Source organism: Micropterus dolomieu, linkage group LG23 (assembly GCF_021292245.1).
Source record: "Micropterus dolomieu isolate WLL.071019.BEF.003 ecotype Adirondacks linkage group LG23, ASM2129224v1, whole genome shotgun sequence".
In the NCBI taxonomy this organism is placed as follows: domain Eukaryota; kingdom Metazoa; phylum Chordata; class Actinopteri; order Centrarchiformes; family Centrarchidae; genus Micropterus; species Micropterus dolomieu.
Genome location: NC_060172.1, coordinates 16,091,025 through 16,109,382, shown reverse-complemented (window position 1 = coordinate 16,109,382; position 18,358 = coordinate 16,091,025).

Genomic DNA, 18,358 nt, shown 5'->3' with positions numbered 1-18,358 from the left:
TCAGCTTAAGATGTTACTTACAAAACGTACTAAGAAATGATGGATGGTTATAGATTAAACTACGCAACAGTATGTACAATTGGAGCGTAAAGGATCAGAAAAAGTATTTACTATTCTATTAATCTTTTATTACCGCCTCCTCGGAGATTATATTTTTGGTGCCATTTGTTTGTATGCTAGTCTGTCGGGAGGATTGTGGAAAAACTACAGGCCCTATTTTCATTAAACTTGGTGGAAGGGTGTAGGAAGGGCCCAGGAAGAACCCATAAAATTTTGGAGCGGATCTGAATCATGGGGCGGATACACAAATACTTTTTCACTTTTGTGACCTTTGCAAGATAGGTGTCTATAGCAAAATTAATTGAATTTGTGCCAACCTGTTGTAATTAAAGTGAATGGTGTGCCGCGATTAAACATACAACAAAACATAACAGCAACCTCAAACATGATAGTAGAAACAAATGCAGCCGTAATGTAAGAAATAAACAATCACTGACGTATTTTATGGAAATTCCGGATTATCCAACCTGCATAAAGCACATAATTAGCCTGATGCATAGCTGAGACGATGAGGCTTTAGCTAGGCATAACCATATTTTGGCATGCTGTAATTAAAATAGTTTTGGAAATATATCCAGACAAACAGAGTTTGTGCGTGCAGATTTGCATATCATAGAAGACTGCATTATTGGCCTTGGCAGAGGTTTGCACTCTCTCTCTAGTGCCCTTCAAGTTTTCTATGCATGAATGCTTGGTTCCTGCTTCCTAAATGTGAGGATTTCCAGTGTGAATTTGTTACTTTTAATCATTAGTTGCAGCCTCATATAAAACAAATAAAATAAGCTCCATCTCAACCTACTATAACAGTAAACTGCTTCTTGCTCACGCAAAGATATTGCCTAACTGTGGAGAAAATGAGAGACAGTGAATCTCTGAATAAACAGCAAGAACCTCGTCAGCATTGATAACACCTCTGATATTTCCATTCCGATTAAAGTATGCTAACTGAGAATGTGGATCATTGGGTACACAAATGTATTTTCATACAGGAGGACAAACGCCTACTTTTTGTCAATAACACATGTGCAATTCAGTTCACATCTTGCTATTGGTAAACTGTCCACACAGGATGTGACATAAGATGTGTGATGTGATATGATTGCTTTTATATTAATGTGTATTGTCTGCTATGTAGCAGAAGGGAGTTACAACTCAATTTCATTCTATAACCTGTTGTATTGTGACAAAATAAATCTACCTATAGCTACATGCCCCCCCCTCGCACACACACACACACACACACCACACACATGTTGATTTGGGGACAAGTTTAGGTAATAACTCATTACCTTGGTGGTAAACATCAGCATTAAGTAAACAGACAGGCTAACATGGGCTTACATAGAAAAGGTGCAGGTTTTATGAAGTGTGCCAGAAAATCTTTCTGTTGTATGTGTTGTCTTTGACAATGGCCACAAGTTAGAACATGAAATAAAAAATGTCTTCCTTTTTGAAAAGGCACCCTAGGACCACAGTGAAATATGGCATACCTATTAATAGGTCCTATTAGTGCTACTAAAAGGTCACAGGTTTGACAGTCGACGTGGACAGCCACGTGACCTTTCAGAGTTACAAGATGTGGTTGACCAGCAGCAAAAACATAAAACTGTAAATAGGCACAAAAAAAGCAACAAAGGTCAACACGCAGTAAGCGTTATATGTATTCTCAAATACACAAATATTTTAATTTTATTTAGACATTACTGTAACAGAACAGTACTGTGGTTACAAAAATGCTATCACATTCGGACACTATGTGTGTGAGGCCATCGCTGAGACATAATCCTATTGCCCAGTTCTCATACTCACTGAGACGTCTCATACACTTAGTAAGTAGCATCACTCAGGCATCACAATGTGGCTTTGGTCTATAAATGGCTCCAAGTCTATTTATAGATTCATGGATGGATGGATGGCTGTAACTCCCTTCAATGTCACAGAAGCCCAATGATATAACAAGAACCATTGTGACAGTGTCACATTGTAAAATGGCAAATAGTAAAATATTTTGAGGATATACACATAAATCACACATCCTACACTTTTCTTGTCCTTGTCCTAGTGACAAAATCTTTTTGCAGGGACCTCAGCCTTCACTTATCTTCAGTCATCGTCATCTTCACTCTCTGCTGACCATTTTAACATCACAATACTTACAATAACTTAAGCTAGCAGTACAGCATCTCATTCAGTTGAATGTGGTTCTTGTATTTTATATTTGTGTGGGAGTTCCTGTCCAACCTCATGCATGTGTGTGTTTCTGTGTGTTTTACTAAATATAGCTTTGTTTCCCTGGTAACACCTGAGGATCATACTAATTCCTTCAGCACATCAACTCCCATGAACATGTTTGTCAATGAAAATGTAATATTTCTGAACCCATTCAGCAAAAACTCACTCAATTTAGATAAAAAGAAAATGTCATTCCTCATTTCTCGTGGTCTCTCTTTCTTTTTCACACACTCCAGCAGGCATAAACATAGGCACATGCTCTCATAAAGACACACAAACACACACAAACTCCCCTCCACCTCCCAACATGCATTTGTGATCACATAAAGTCAGATTTGCTTTGGGTGTGTGTGTAGAAAAGAGATCCATTATTTTAGCTTCTGCCTGCAGCTTTTGTGTGCAGCTCAGCAGCTGAAAGGGAGCGATCAGCCAACCATAACAATCCATAATGGCTTTTCTGCCTCATCCACAAGTCTAGAAGCGTGCCTCCGGTCGGGGCTATCCCCATGTCCCCCTCCTCCCCGTCCCACCCCCTGGCTCCAGCCTCTACCACCACTGATGTCAGTGAGTGTGTGTGTGCACATGCGGGTGGATGGGTAGGTACTGTGTATGCATGTGTGTATGGAAATTCAGGGCCATGGCTGTGGCTGTGACTGCGACAGCGGAAGACCCCATTGAAAAGGAGTGGAGTCAGCCAGTGCGACCGGGGGCCCATGAGCCTGTCTGATCACGCAACAGGGGCACCAGGCTCAAGACTGGCGCAGAGCTGGCTGGTTGGATGTTATGAGGGTCAGCCTGGAGTTTGAAGAGGAGAGTCTCCTTGTAGCTTCATCAACAATAAATGCAGAATCAAAGGGCAAGAGAGCCTAATTCTCCAATCACTATGTTGTAACATTTCTCCAGCAGCTGCAGCCTGAATAGATCAGAATGTATTATAACCACAAGACACAGTGTGTGGCGTTTTGGAGATTTGCTTGTCTGCTTTTTGCTGATGGAAATCTTAAGGGAATACACGGGATCACTAAGACTACGCCAATGTCAATGCCAATGCCAATGCTGGATAAATATGAAAACTCTTCCACACCAGCATTTTTTAGGCCATTTCAGATACTCTGTCGACATTGAAATGACTAAACAATAAGAATATGGCTACCTCTCTTCTTTGTCTTTTTTTCAAAATTAACAATAAAGCTCATCATCTCTGCAGGGTAAACATCACTTGTGTTGTGTACGAATGTAGCTAAAATCGTAGTTTTTCGAGTTTTTGAGTGTGTGGATGTGGAAAATGTTCAAGAAGAACATGCATTTTCAGATTATATTTCCACGTGACGTAAATGTCATCATCTGCAGCCTAGATCTGTGAACCTTGCTGGGCATGTAGACACAAAATGTAGTATAAAGGACTGTGTATACTCCACATATATGTTGTTCTGTTTATACTACTTTGGGTGTCTGTGATCACACATATTTATCATCAGTTGCAGAAAGTATCATTTGGGCAAAATCACAACACATGCCCATCCACTGTCCAAGTCCACGTCTGTCTAGTGTACAGCACCATTCCATGTAGATATGGCCTAACCTGAAGTAGATTGCAATTTCAAATCCAAAAAGTGTGCGTACTGAAAACAAACTTTTATAGTTCGTTTAGAACATAAATTATGGAAGTTGCTCTTCCTTCCATAAACCTCTGCCTGAGTGCTGGCAAAAACCACAAACCGGCTTCCATAAAAGATTGACCTGATGAGAGCAAATGCCAAATTCCTGCAATCTTTACAACTAGGCTAATCACAAGCACAGGCCTGTGGCTTTCTTAGGTATCACTTGTCAGTTTAATTAGACATCTAGGTATACTGGGAAATGCTCCAGTCCTTATGACCTTACACAAGATAAACTGGTGTAGATAATGGATGGATGATTGGGTTATTGGTTTTATGACTTTCAGAGTTACCCCTCTACCAAACACTGAGATTAATAAATCTGGATGGTAAATGGCCAAATGTGGTAGCCATCTTGATTAAGAATAAATAGTTAGTTTATTACCTATAAATACCAACATTAGACATAAACAGACCAAATGCTTAATCAAAAATAGGTCACAGAAAAGTCAGTGATAAAAATGAAATAATAAAATAAATAATAAAAGTTTGTTTTTCAAAGGACATTTGTTTGTACAATAAATAAATAAAAGAAAAAAGTATTATAACCCAGATGTAATCCAGTTGATTAATACAAACTGTGTTAATAGGTTTTAATTATGAGACAGGAAATAATTCCAGTGCCTCCCTCATCATCCTTAACTGCCAACACCTAATACCTCCATGAATTAACAGCTTTCTTTTACAGGAGCATCAGTGTTTAGCACCAGTGCTGGCTTTACAGTAAGTGCCTCCTCCTTCCCCTACTCTCTGTTGACCGCTCCCAGGGGAACAGCATCCATTTTAGGGAGGAAAAGAGCAACGGAAGAAAGGCAAAATGATGAAGGAGGAAAAAAGGAGAGAGAGGACTGAGAGAATTAAGGTTATATGTCGAGGTGGGTGAGCTGGAGAGCAGTAGAGGGGTTGAGAAAGTGAAAATAAGAGAAGATGAGAGGAAGGGAGGAAAGGAGAGTAGACAGAGAAAAAGAAAGGGAAATCAAGTAGCCATCCGGTGATCATTTTACAGGCTGAGGGGAAGTGTTCCTGGAGAGGGGATGTAGCCAGACAAATGACTGAATGAGAGCTAAGTGGGTGGCAACACTGGCTTATTACAGAGCTACAGGCCTTCACCAGTCCTACAGGTAGACAGCAGGAAACACGGAAGAGAACTGTGAATTACAGGCAAAGATACAAACTGGAATATCCAACAGGCACAGAACAGCTTTACTTTTCATCTACAGAGAGAGAGAGAGAGAGAGAGAGAGAGATAAGGGTGCACAGTTACATGTCATGTACACGAGCACATTTTCAGCAATAGAACAATTTTATTAAGCTTTGCAAACTGCTTTGAGATAACATTAGGAAAACATCCAGGGCTTCCCATTCAAAATATTAAGCAATGGGGAGGACATTCTGAATCATACCTGCAGATAAGGAACTTATATTTAAGCATTTATGATGCAGGGCCCTATAGAAAAAGCTCTGTAGACACTGTGGAAAAGATCATGTCAGAGCAATGAAAACAGGCCTCCACAATGATGGTTGTAAGATTTTGAGAAATTGGCAACCAATTCTTTACTACTTTACGTATAAAAAATAGGGACAGCAAACAGCAAAACATGCACCACAAAATAAATACATTTATTATTTGTTGCAGTAGTGATAATATTGCTGTTAAGGTTTGAACCAAATAAATGAAGCAAATTATAAAGGTGGGCGGCTGTGGCTCAGGCGGTAGAGCGGGTTGGCTGTTAATCGGAAGGTCGGCGGTTCGATCCCTTGCTCCCTTGGGCAAGATACTGAACCCCGATTTGAATGAATGAGTGTGAATGTTAGTTTCTGTTTGAGCACTTAGGATCAAACTGAGGACTTAGGCTCAGTGTATGAATGTGTGTGACTGGTGAATGCCGATGTAGTGTAAAAGCGCTTTGAGTGGTCGAAAAGACTAGAAAGGCGCTATACAAGTACAGAGCATTTACATTTACATAAAGGTGGCGTGTAACTGCATAATGTCTTAATTACTCAGAATATAAGGTATAAAGTTCAAAAATGCCATGTTTTTTAGTTTTGACAATCAAAAGCTGATGCCAGCCTGGTTTCCACTTTTAAAAGTTTGCGTTGAGCCATGGTAAATTAATTACATTATGGCTTCTACCACTGTATTTGAACATCAGTCTGCAACCTATTTAAAGTACAGTACATGGAGCACTTTTTTGAATGTTAGGATATTAAACTCATTTCCTAAAATTATTTGAAACCACGTGTTGAATTCAGAAATAAACAAGACTTTACAGCCATGCTAGAAGCTGTAGCAGCTCTGTAGGGTTGTACTTTGGCCCCATCTACACTAGTAGTAAAACAGAGTTTTAAAACGAATCCAATCTCCGTCCACACCAGCGTTTTAGCTGCTTATCAGAGTTGATCTCTGTCTATACTAAAAACTGAAAACGCACATCTAGTGGCCATTCACGTACACTGGACATGCACGTGCCGGTGTTAACATAAAGCAGATTGTCTATTCCATAGTTACAGAAGATTTGGCGAAAGAATAAAGTAATACAGACGAAGAACCACCAGATTGTATTTTGCATGGACCACTGATGAGCTGGGACTGTTACTGTGAATGTAACAGACTGGGAGTTGTCTCAAAGTAAATACGGCGACATACACAGTACAAGCATAAGCTATAAGTGTTATATGCATGGTATAAAATATTTAAATTGCTAAAAATACCAAGTCAAAAACTCTGTCAGTTTCTGCTTTGCATGACTTATAAGACCCAATCAGAGAGCCAAACGTGAGCGGCTGCGTCATTGTTTCTAAAGTCCTCCGTTTTTGCCTGTCCGCACTATAACGCTCGCCGGAGTTTTAAAACAAAAATGGGATTGGCAGTGTTTTCAAACTTCTCCGTTTTAGGTCTTCGCTTTCGCCGTTTTAGTCTGGACTGGAGGTGCAAACGCAGCAAAAGGTGGGTGGGAGGTTTGGGCTGTAGGGGATTCAAGTAATTGGTGTGGCAATGTGCATGGGGGGGCCTACAAGTGGGCTTCTAGCTTGCTAGCACCTTTATGTGACCCTGACATGTACGTTCCAGCTTTGCAGGTCATGCATTCTGCTTCACATGGATCCCGCCAACACTAATTTTAAACAGAACAGAGGGAACCTGTTGCACTTTAGAAGAGAGTCGGCAAAAGGAGCAAATATTCGTAGAATGGCATCTTGGCTCTGGATAAATCTACATCTGTCCATTACAAAGGCACTATCCACCTGGAGGAGTGACTAGTATAAATTTGTGTATTAGTACAATATTATAACGCTAATGCTAATGCTAGTATAATACAAATATATATATCTTTATTTGGCTGTTTGCCTACAGATTGTTTATAATAGCCCTATTTGTAACATTTCAGCAGCTTATTGATATTCAGAAATTTAACGGATTCACAAATAAAAACATGTACTATCTTGAGATTTGATTAGTGCTAATGTTAGTGTATTCATTATAATTTCAGATAATAGTGTATATAGCTTACCACTAGTATGACATTAATTCAAGTTACAGCTGTTTCATTATGGTATGTTGTTCTCATTCATTAAATCTTTGTGGAAGAAAAATGCTCTATACGGTAGTTCTCTAATTTGTTAAGTACAAACTTGTCAACAGTCATAATCTTCATGAAGAACGAGTTCAACGTTTGCTGTAGCGCTGCGTCAACCTTTTTTTAATGTTCCGCCCCATCCAGGCTGTGATTGGTCAGTTCACGAAAAGTGATATTGATGAGCAACATGCACACGCTTGGATTAAAAAAAAAACACTGGATTTTCAACTCTGTCTCCGCCAGTGGAGACAGAGTAGCTTGGCAGCTTGTGAGAAGTGCCAGTACAGAAGAAAAAGTCGACGCCAAAGCGTTAAATGTAGAAGTGCCAGTACTGGTCAAAAACAAATACAATGAATCCCAAAATCAAAAGCCAAATCCCAGACATTTTTGATGATGTAGAAATCCCAGCCAGACACATTTTTAGGTCCCAAAAAGAGGATATGTCCAGGAAAAAAAAGGACGTATGTGTCACCCTAGTTGACCATTATAGTTTAGCATGTTAGCATGCTAATATTAACTAATTACCGTGCAACAAAACTAAGGCTGATGGGTGTGTTCTAAGTATTGGACAAATAAAAATTTTGACCTGATGATAGATTGTTGTCACTGCTACTACCTTACATCCAATCTAAAGTGCTGCTATTTGTTGTTACAACAATCCTTTAACATTGATTAACACTGCTTCTGTTATTTGTCTGAAGAAACAAAACCCTACCTGTGTCGTCCGCTGTCATCCTCTTTCCCTTAAGTCACCATTTCTCCATTATTACAGAGACCTTCCCCTTTCAGTTTCTGTAATAACCAGGCCACTCTGCATTACACGTTATAAATGAATAACCCCATGTGATGACATGAAATATCGAGCGTGCGGTGCACTTTGAGCACAAGAGAAATCTCAGGGTTTGCTGGAGAATTGAATGATGTAAAACAAAACGGCCCACATTACTGTAAGCAAAAAGGCAGATGGCAAGGCTAAGGAGGTGAGTTTACATATGCAGAGCAAGAAGAATATGAGACAGATGGTCATTTGTTGACTAATCGCTCGCCAAGCACCTTTTGCACATTTACACTCTGGCCAGACATGGTTGAGTAAAGACCTGACTAACTTTTCCTCCTCTTTTTGCATAAATGTGGTTCCCCACATCCCTTCTAAAATATTTTTTTATTCCATGTTACCATATATGACCATATTTCTTTATGCCATCAACAGGTTTCGTGCACCCAAGGGCATTATAAACGTTAGAATCTCCCGAATGTAGTCGGTATCTTATCCAGCTCTCCCCAAAGTTCAGAAATGGATGAAACCAAATGAGGTGTGATGATGATGGGAAAACTGAGCACCAGGTGTGCCTGTGTCTACTCTGTCTACCCCCACTTAAAAAGAGACACACTCACCTCTCTCTCCTCTCTCTCACCCCCCACACCCACCTGGTCTGCTTGACAGCCTCATAGTCCTGGGAGTGAGAGATGCTGGAGAGCGTTTGGTTTCAATGCTAACTGATACCATAAACTTCTGGTGAAATCTAGGAAGGAAGGAGGAAGTCTCTTCCTCTATTATTATCTGCTGTCTACCTGTCTGTGTTTGTGGAAACTTTTGGGTTATGTTTGAAGTCACAAGGGTTGTTAGTGCAAAATACGGCCATGAAACTTTTGAATGAAAACAAGAAAATGTCCAAATTCAGATTTACAAGCTTAACAAGGGTATCCATTTGTTTCTCAGTGTGCCAATTCTTGTTTGTATCTTGGCTTTGCTTATGCATGCATGTGTGTGTGTATGTGTATGTGTGTCAGTGTGTGTGTGTGTGTGTGTGTGTGTGTGTGTGTGTGTGTGTGTGTGTGCGTCTTCTGGAGTCCTGTAAGGCCCCTGGTATCCAGCAGTGGAATGCAGCAGTCTCTTGAAAAGTAGTTATCAGCTAATGAGAATTCCACTCGGAGCAGGAAGGAAGGGCTTAGAATGCGTGTCCCTCAGCGAATTGGGGCGAATGTTAATCACGATGCCTTTAAGTGCGCACACACACACACACACACACATGCTTGCATGCTTGCACACACAGGAGTCTAGACCGAGCAGAGAGCTGCAGAGCCTGACACATGGATGGACGGGAGGGAGAGAGAAAGAGAGGATGTTTTTAAAAACTAGGCTTGGTGTTGTCTTCGCGGTTTGGAACTAATTGGTTTCAGATGAAAATCAGCGAGCACAAACTTGAGAAGGCCTTAATGTTCTTTGCCTTGCACTCCATCTCCCTTTCACGAAACACCCTCCACCTCTCTGTCCTCCCTTTACTCTCTCTTCCTCCTGGCTTGTCATCTCCCTGCCGTCCTGACCAGTCAATTCATCAAACTTCATTTTGTTTTAGTGCAACACAAGTTTTTGCATGGAGGTCATAGTTCACGACAAATGGGTAAAAAAAAAACCATAAACCTTTTAAATTTGATCGGATATAACATGAAAAGTGGATGAAGTTCTCCGGACGACACACTGACCACTTCACTTGCTAGCAGTCTGCATTTCCTCCCTCTCTTTCAGTCTCTCGCTCCTTCAATCTCCACTTCAATCCATCTCTCACTTTCTCTCTCCCTCTGTCTCACTTTCTCCCCAGTTTTGCCGTGAAGGACAGCAGGCCTCTGGAGATCCTGTCCCTCAGGAAGAAAGCGAGCGTCCCCCTCCCTCCTACTGTTTTTTCATAACCTGTTATTTATGTCTGACAGACCTCCTCCAGACAAATGGCTGCCATATGGAGAAAGAAAGGCAGAGGATAAGGAAGGAAGGAAAGAATCTCTCTGCGTCCTTTTTCTCTCTGGCCTTGTGAATTTTTATTCAGGGGTTTTTGAAATTTCCATCAGTTTTGGACAACGCTTCATGAGCTGTGTTAATATTCCCTGTTGGATGGCTTCATGTCCTGTGCCACATGAATGGCAGTATGTACGTCTGAGCTGCCTGCTGTGTCATCAAGCTGATGGAGATATCAGTCCTGTCTCATTGTAAAGAGATGTACAGCTTCTGTGGGCTGTAAACCACAACTGCAATCACAATGTGTATGTGGTCCACAGGGACACATACGTCTGCTAAGGACCTAAATAAACAAGACCATTTGTTATGTCTTTTAGCATTTACACAGAAATCCAAATTTCACATGAAATCTTTTGCATCCCTTAATTCCACCTAATAGAGATTGTTCAGGTAAAGCACAACTTTATTCCAGTTTTGTTGACTAATTACATAGTCTCAACTTTCCATTCATGTTCTTTGCAAATGGGATTTGGTGAGAGACAGCCTTAATTTTAAGAAGCACAATGTGCGAGAGATAACACATTTAACAACAGGAAAGGTATCTTTCTAGCTGTAAGATATTCACACCCCATATGATGTATATTGATCTTAAGTTGGCTTTAAAAAAAAACAACTGGAACACACCAGTTGACTTGTTCCTTCCCATTTAATTAAATCGTAAACAAATAAACAACATAGTAGACAATCATAGAAAAAGATAAAATATCATGCTTGGCTTGGATGGCATATCCAAAAAGAAAGGATGCAATTGATGGAAACAGATATTTTCAAATTCACCTTGACAGTACCTGCTTCTTAACAGAAAGCTGCCTCCATAGTGGCTGACACAAACATCACAGGATACATATGGATCACAAGAGACAAATGCTATGCTGTGATGTATCAGTTATTGGGACTTGATTAATTTGTTACTGGAAACACACATATACATTTATTCTTTCTGAAAATTAATTTTAATGGAATCATATCTTGTACAGGTGTGGAGGTTCACTCTGTCAGACTTAAAGGGCATCTCATCCCTTCCTTTACTCCTCTGCTGCAGTTCCTTTATTCCTCTGCTTCTTTTTTTTTTTTCATTTGTCCTTCTGTTATTCTTCTGCTTTTTGAATGTTTGTCCTTCTTCGGTTATTCTTCCTGTCTCTTCTTCGCAGCTCTTTACAGTCACTCTTCCTGTCAGAATAAAAGTGTCTCTCATGTCTGGTCCCTGAGGGAGCAGCTGGCTCGCTAATCCCCGACGGGGCCTTCTCCTCCTCCCCCCAGCCCCCGAATCTCCCTTCCTGCCTTCCTTCCTCCCTCCCTCCCTCCCTCCCTCCCTCTCTCCCTCCATCTCTCGTGTAATAGCTCCCTTGTTCCTGTCGGACAAAACAGCACCTTTGTGGCCTCCCTCTCCATCCCTCTGACCCCAAATCCCACCCTTTTTTTCTCTTTTGGAGAGAAGCAACATTTAAAGCAGGAATAGGGAAATTGTAAACAGCAGGTTTTTGGGCCTGGAGGCAGAGGCAGAGTCCGGCAGGGCTTAGAGTCCAGCAGAGCAGAGAAGCAGGCCTTTGTTATTGGGGGATTAGTTATGGAGGTGAGGGTAGGGTTGCCACCTCCAACACCATACCCCCACACCTCCAACTCTAATCACCACCACCAGTGCAACACACCCCGTCACACACACACACATAAAATTAAGAAAATGTCCACTGCCTGCACACATGTGGGTTGGGCTTACTTTGGAGTCCTTAGGTTTTTAAAAACAGAAATATGATCTAAGTAAGGACCCATTTCACTTCACATTCACAGATGTTTACTTGGCTGTGTTTAACCTGATATGTGCAAATCAGCATTAGTTCTTCATTATGACATTTTTGTCGCTATTAATGTTACAAGCATCTGGGGAGAGTGACCATCTGTGTTTAACATTGTGATTCAATAAGGAAGGCAACAATTTACTCCATAATGAATAATGAATTAGCAATTACCTGCCGTCTGTCTCCAATCTCTCTCTGTCTTTGTTTCATTGTGTTGATTAGTTTCGCTTTCTACAGTTTCTCCTGGATAGATTCTGTAATTAGGACTGTGTTATTCTACATGTCCTTCACCACCACATGAGTGAGTACATGTTAAGCAGCAGCTTGCTTAAACAAACTTAATTCAGGGTACAAAACGTTTTAAGGAGGAGGAATTCAAGGCAAACATGGCAGCTGTGGTTGAAGGTGCTCATGATAGTAGCCAGCCAGAGGGATGGAATCAAAAACAAATTAATGAATGACAAGTGTACAGCTACCTAGCTTGATGTCAAGAGAGGAAGGCTTGGATGTTTTGCGTGCAGAGAAGCTAGGCATACTTCTTGTGGTGACATCCACATGTATGAGGGCTATGAGAAAAAAGAAGTCTTGCTCACAAAGCAACGTTCGGAGTGAATTAGTTTCTCACATTTCCAAAATTGATTTAAATGTTTAAACAAGTTTAATATTATTATATGGCATCTAAAATATTTAATTGTATGATGTTATTGTATAGCTGCTTGGATCGGAAACCGAAAGTCCACTGAGTCCGTCTGTGTTGCGGCTGCTGGAGTTGATCCCGGCCATTCTAGTCAATGCTTGTGCTCACACCAGAAGCGTCCCAGAAGTGGCATTCCCCTCCGGAGAATACACAGCCAGTATATTTTTGAAGGAAGGCACATGAAAAGATTTCTTTTCAATGATAGAAACAAGCTACGTGCAGCTTTCTTGTCCTACCGTGCCTACAATCAACTAATATAAATTTCGTGGCCTACGTTGGGGGCCCCCAACCCAGCCGGGGCCCTGGGTCGGCCACCTCCATGCACCCATGCTACCTCCACTTATGGTAGTGAGGCATGTGTAATCTGACCATGTGAACAGATATCATAAAATCATTTGCCAAATTATCAACCTCATAATTTAGCGGGGAACACAGCATTCTGCTTCAGTGTCAAAATCTTGTCATCCCAGTCTGTCGCAAGATTTCAGTACATTCACCAGACAAGACCTTTAACTAAACTCAGATTTTATTAACACCAACGAAAGCATCGTATGTTTAATTTGTTAAGTGCGTATCTGTTATACTATCAGTTAACATATGAATATGGTGCCATGTGTTTTTGTTGCTTTCCTCTAAAAGGTGGGCTGGGCACCTTTGGATATATGACACTTGCATAAAAGTATTCATTCATACTACATATTGTCTGTGCAAGGTTTTAAATAAATGACTTAATGATGATAATACAACAAGAGAAGTAGGCTGCCTATAATTAGTAGTACAGTGTTGACTCAGGACTAGGTCCAACATTGAAGTCAATGGACTGATGCCTAATCTGGAGCCATTTAATTGTTGCAGGTGTTGAATCTCAAATAACAAGTCTATCTTATATATTTCAATTAAATTCAAATAATGACAATTTGTAAATCATCTGCTTGACAGCACATTTAGAGTGTGTTACATTAAGTATTATTGCTGCAAAATTATCCGAATTTATTGAAACTTGGCATCACTAACACACATAACATGGGGTTCAAACTACAGATTATGAAGACCATTGTTCCAAAATAAGATAATGCAGCAGCGGCTCCTGTATAATGGTGGCTGACATGTAAATAAAACTCAACATTAAAGATAAGTGAAGATTTCTTGATGCTTACAAGAGAGTCACATTGTTATGTTTGCATATCTGAGCATTGTGGGATTTTTAGCGGATTGAAAGCATTTTGGGAAAGAAAATGCAGTTTGACAGCTTTGATTTGCAGTCTTTAATTAAAAACACAGTAGGTGTCTGCCTTCGTGCCAGACCATTCAGCTGGGGCTTTAAATCTTTGCACTATAGCGGCTAGGTGCACAAAAGGGCAGTCCATCAGCATTCACCATTGTTCCTTTTTTAACCATCCGTCAATACCTCACTGTAAATCACAAAATGACATTTCCTGTCTTCTGAAGAAATCCTAGGCATGTGGCTGGAAGGTGTGTGCCCTAAAAACACACGTGCAAACTGGTGAGATCGATCAAACACCACGGCTGGGCTTGATGTTCGTTGGCCGTGAAGAGAATGACAACCTCATGTTGAAGATTTAGCGCCAAGCTGGAAATGCAAAGTGAGGCAGGTTAGCATCGCTCTTTGATTAAAGATATCAAATGGCTTTTGAGGGTTTTCCTCTCTTTGCCTTTTATGTGCCCCCCCCCCCCCTTTCTCTTCCATCCTCTGTCTCACTCTTGGTTTGCGCTGAACTTTCCATCCACAGCCTGCCTCTCCCCGTGTGTGTGCTTTGAACTCCTCAAACTGTTCTTTTGAAGGGCAGAGTCATAAAAAGTCCTTTTATGCAGGCCCGGTTTCTTTGATGGGGTTGTCACTTTGTACAATGCTCAGCTTTAAGCCTCAGAAACTTCAGACAGGCATGACCACACCCACGCAGATGGACAGACAGACAGACAGACAGACAGATAGATCCCATGAATGACAGGGAGACTGTCAGATTTTGTGGTTGAAACCAGGAAATTGAGATTCTGGCTGGCTAAAGACATTCAGGTGGTGCTGACAAGATCTTGACAATCCAATATTTTACTGAGCCACATTTAGACAAACTTTAGCCCTGTCTCATTTATTTGAATGGAGCCAGCTCGACGTTGCAGCCAAAGCAGAGGTGGATTTAGCTCCCCTGAAAACGGCAAAAGATAGAGTTTGATGGGTCTCCAAAACTGATAATTCATCAACCATTATATTTTAGCTTGTCTAAGGCTGTAATGATAGCATTTAAGATATACTTCAAATATGAGTCAAATTAAACTCCACTGTCCCGTCATCTGCGGTTTCTATTCTGTTCAGTTATCTTTTGTCAGATTGATCTAGACATGTATTGGTTGTTTTATGATGGTTGGCTAGCTTTCGGGATTCTAAAAGCAACTAGGCAGTCCACAAAGATGTTAACAGACAAGAGCCGATATTGCCTACAAACTCTACTCCGCCGCCACCTCCTTACTGCTCTTCCCAACTACTGTGGTCAGCCACAAAAACAAAATTTGAAACACCCTGCGCTAACAGTTATTCTGTGGTCTGAGAAAATCAGTTGTTAAGAAACAGTCTCAAATTTTTCACTAAGGGCTGAGTTATTTCTCTTTTTAAATATATCCCCTTTAAACAGGGACCTCCATGAAGCCCCATGGTGTCATTTGAACACTGCAGGAAACCATTTTCTTAAGAATACCCTTCCATTGATTTCTCTCCAATATATGTATAATCAACTTGTAGGTATCTAAAAACTGTTGATCAAATACAGGGAATATTTTGGCTGCTTACTTTTTCTAAGTTACTTAACTGTTACACGTTAATGCAGCTGTGAGCTGTTAGAAAACATGATGCGTTAATCATAGAATTTTTTCAATCTCGTTTTTTCCCATGTGTATCTTTAAGGTTGGAAAAATGATTATTTTCCACACTGTCTGTCATATATATTGGATCAGCTTGTTCCTGCTCTTCGTAGAAGCCTTATGATGTTACATTGAGTCTTGTGCATCATTTAACACAAATTTCCCCAAATAGCATTTAATAAACAGGATCTCCTGGACAGTGTTTTTAACAAAGACAATTAAAAAGTCAAATTTTTTATATACATTAAATGTTGTTATACATGGTACGACAAGTGAGGTGCCACCACAGTAATAGTGGCTTGTTTACTTCGGCCTACAACTCGAATTTGTCTGTATGTTCAAGGAAAAGGGTTAAAGGACACTGATATTTGAGATTCACCAGTAAACAGCAAGCTTTTCAATCAAGAAACAATAATTTGTATTTTTCAGTATGACATCCATGTTTGCTTAATGTTTATCTCCAGGGTTTCTGACTTCCCAACAAACTTGTGAAAGCAACCGCCAAATCTCAAATAGCAGATGTTAAAGTTTCTGCAACGGTACCACTGAGGAAGAGTTACCAAAACAGGTCCTGCTTGTAGCTGCATTACAACAATTATGTAACTGTGACAAAAAACAGTCCACTGTGATAGATCTCAAGACAAATTCTTGTCCCTGCAAGTAGATTTTCACAATGTACTGTCATGAGTTGAAACCAGTCACACCCTAAAAGGTACAAAATCTAAATGTCATATGCTGACATTACTTTGGATTGTAACGTACATGATTTGTTGTTAATTGGCTAAAACATTCAAATCCTTTAACATGTCAGTTACAGAGTACAGAGCTAATGGACGAGCTTAGCTTTTAACCCAAAACCAGTCAGCCTTTTTGGGAGTTGGGGCAGCCTCTAAGCCCTAAACCACCACACATGTTTACCATTGGTGCCTCTGTTGTGGTGTCACACCATGTGAATAATGCACATTCTGTCTTTCGTCACCTGTTTTTTTTCACCGATGGCTCCTGTTCACTCTTACCATGTGTTTTCTCTTGATTTACTCGAACTTTGATATTGGAGGGTTTCTGTTAAAAGAATACAATGGTTTCAAACTGTGACTTTCTTCCAATATGTTCTTCAAGAAGTTAGTGAAATTCTTTGCTGTGATGATGTTTGGGAGGTGTGCTGCGTTCACACAAGGAAAGTAATAGGCAGTCTCTGGCCTCTCATGAAACTCTAGCTCTTTGTGTGTGTTGCACTGAGCATGTACTTTATACTCTGCTCCAACTGGACGGTTGTTTTCTTATGTAGCTGCCATACTGCACTCAAGCAAGTAGTTCATTTCCTTTTGTTCGCTTTTTTAATGCAGAAGCATGATTAGCTGCATAGCCCTGTCGCCGTCGCCGTAGCCTGACGTGCACCTCCTCAAAAATGTAACTACACGTCGAGGCGACCCTGACCATAAGCACTGTGATTGGTCGACAGGAAGTGCCCCATGCTTTGAAGTAACTTTTTCTAGCGGCCAAAACAGCGGCTCTAACGCAGTGGATCAATATATTTCACCGTCACAACCCGGGCGAAATGACTCAACAATTACAATTTTACCCATTCACATTAGCGGAGGTATAAACCGGAAGTTAGCCTGCTCAGCCGGCAAAAGTCAACACAATGGACGCTGTAGTGCTACCACCAACTAGCGTTTGAGGGTGTAACTGCAGAATGACGGAGACACCAACCCATGACGTAGCCTATGTCGTAGCTACGCACGTAGACCCTACACAGGAGTATAAATCAATCTTAAGTGTTGTTTTTCTCGCTTGAGTTTTATCACTGGATTACTGGCCAAGTGTTCACACACAATGCGATAATCCATATAAACATAACCAGCAATTACTACAGCGGTATGAAACCAAAATAAATATTTTGCTGTAATTTAATTGCAATAAACGGTCTAAATTATGCCGAAATAACTACAACGTGATGACGATTTGTTAAACATATGTATTCATTCTTTGTCATTTCTGTCAACAAGACAGCAAGACAACCACTTTTAAAATGTTTGTTTTCTGAATGGAGTTTGGATTGATCAGGCCTATGCTATACTAACTTGTTCACAGTAAATTACCGCAATAGCTGGAATCAAGTATCCAACGAAGGCTGAAATCAAGGGCAATTAAGTAACAGACACATATTTTCTGAACTTGCCTGGTAGTTCAACTTCCTCGCTTCCTTTTTTCCAAGCAATGTCCAGTTTTGTATAAATATAGTAGTATTACAGAGCTATGGGTGCCCGCTGACGATAACAACAACAGTGGAAGTCAGAAATACAAAGTGGCTCGCTCCCCCGTCACTCTTCAGCTGTCTGACGGCCAGCAGAGACTGTGTCCCTCAACTCTGCCTTGTCCTCTCTAAACAACACTCTGAAGCATTCAGTGACTTCTGGACAATCTCAAGGCTGATAGACTTGACGCTGAAAGGCGTGACATTGTGTCATGACACAGCATCACGCAACTTTGTAACTTGAGTTGAAAAATTTCAACTCCCGTCCTCCACACCACCCACCCAAGAGATTGCATGTCTTTGCTTTGACTTTGTATGTAATCGCATCACGCCCATTATCTGCTTCACTTTTTGTCTGAAAGCGCCATTACAGCTCAGTGGGGCTGTTTTTGCTTCCTACTCCACCCTGCAATATTTA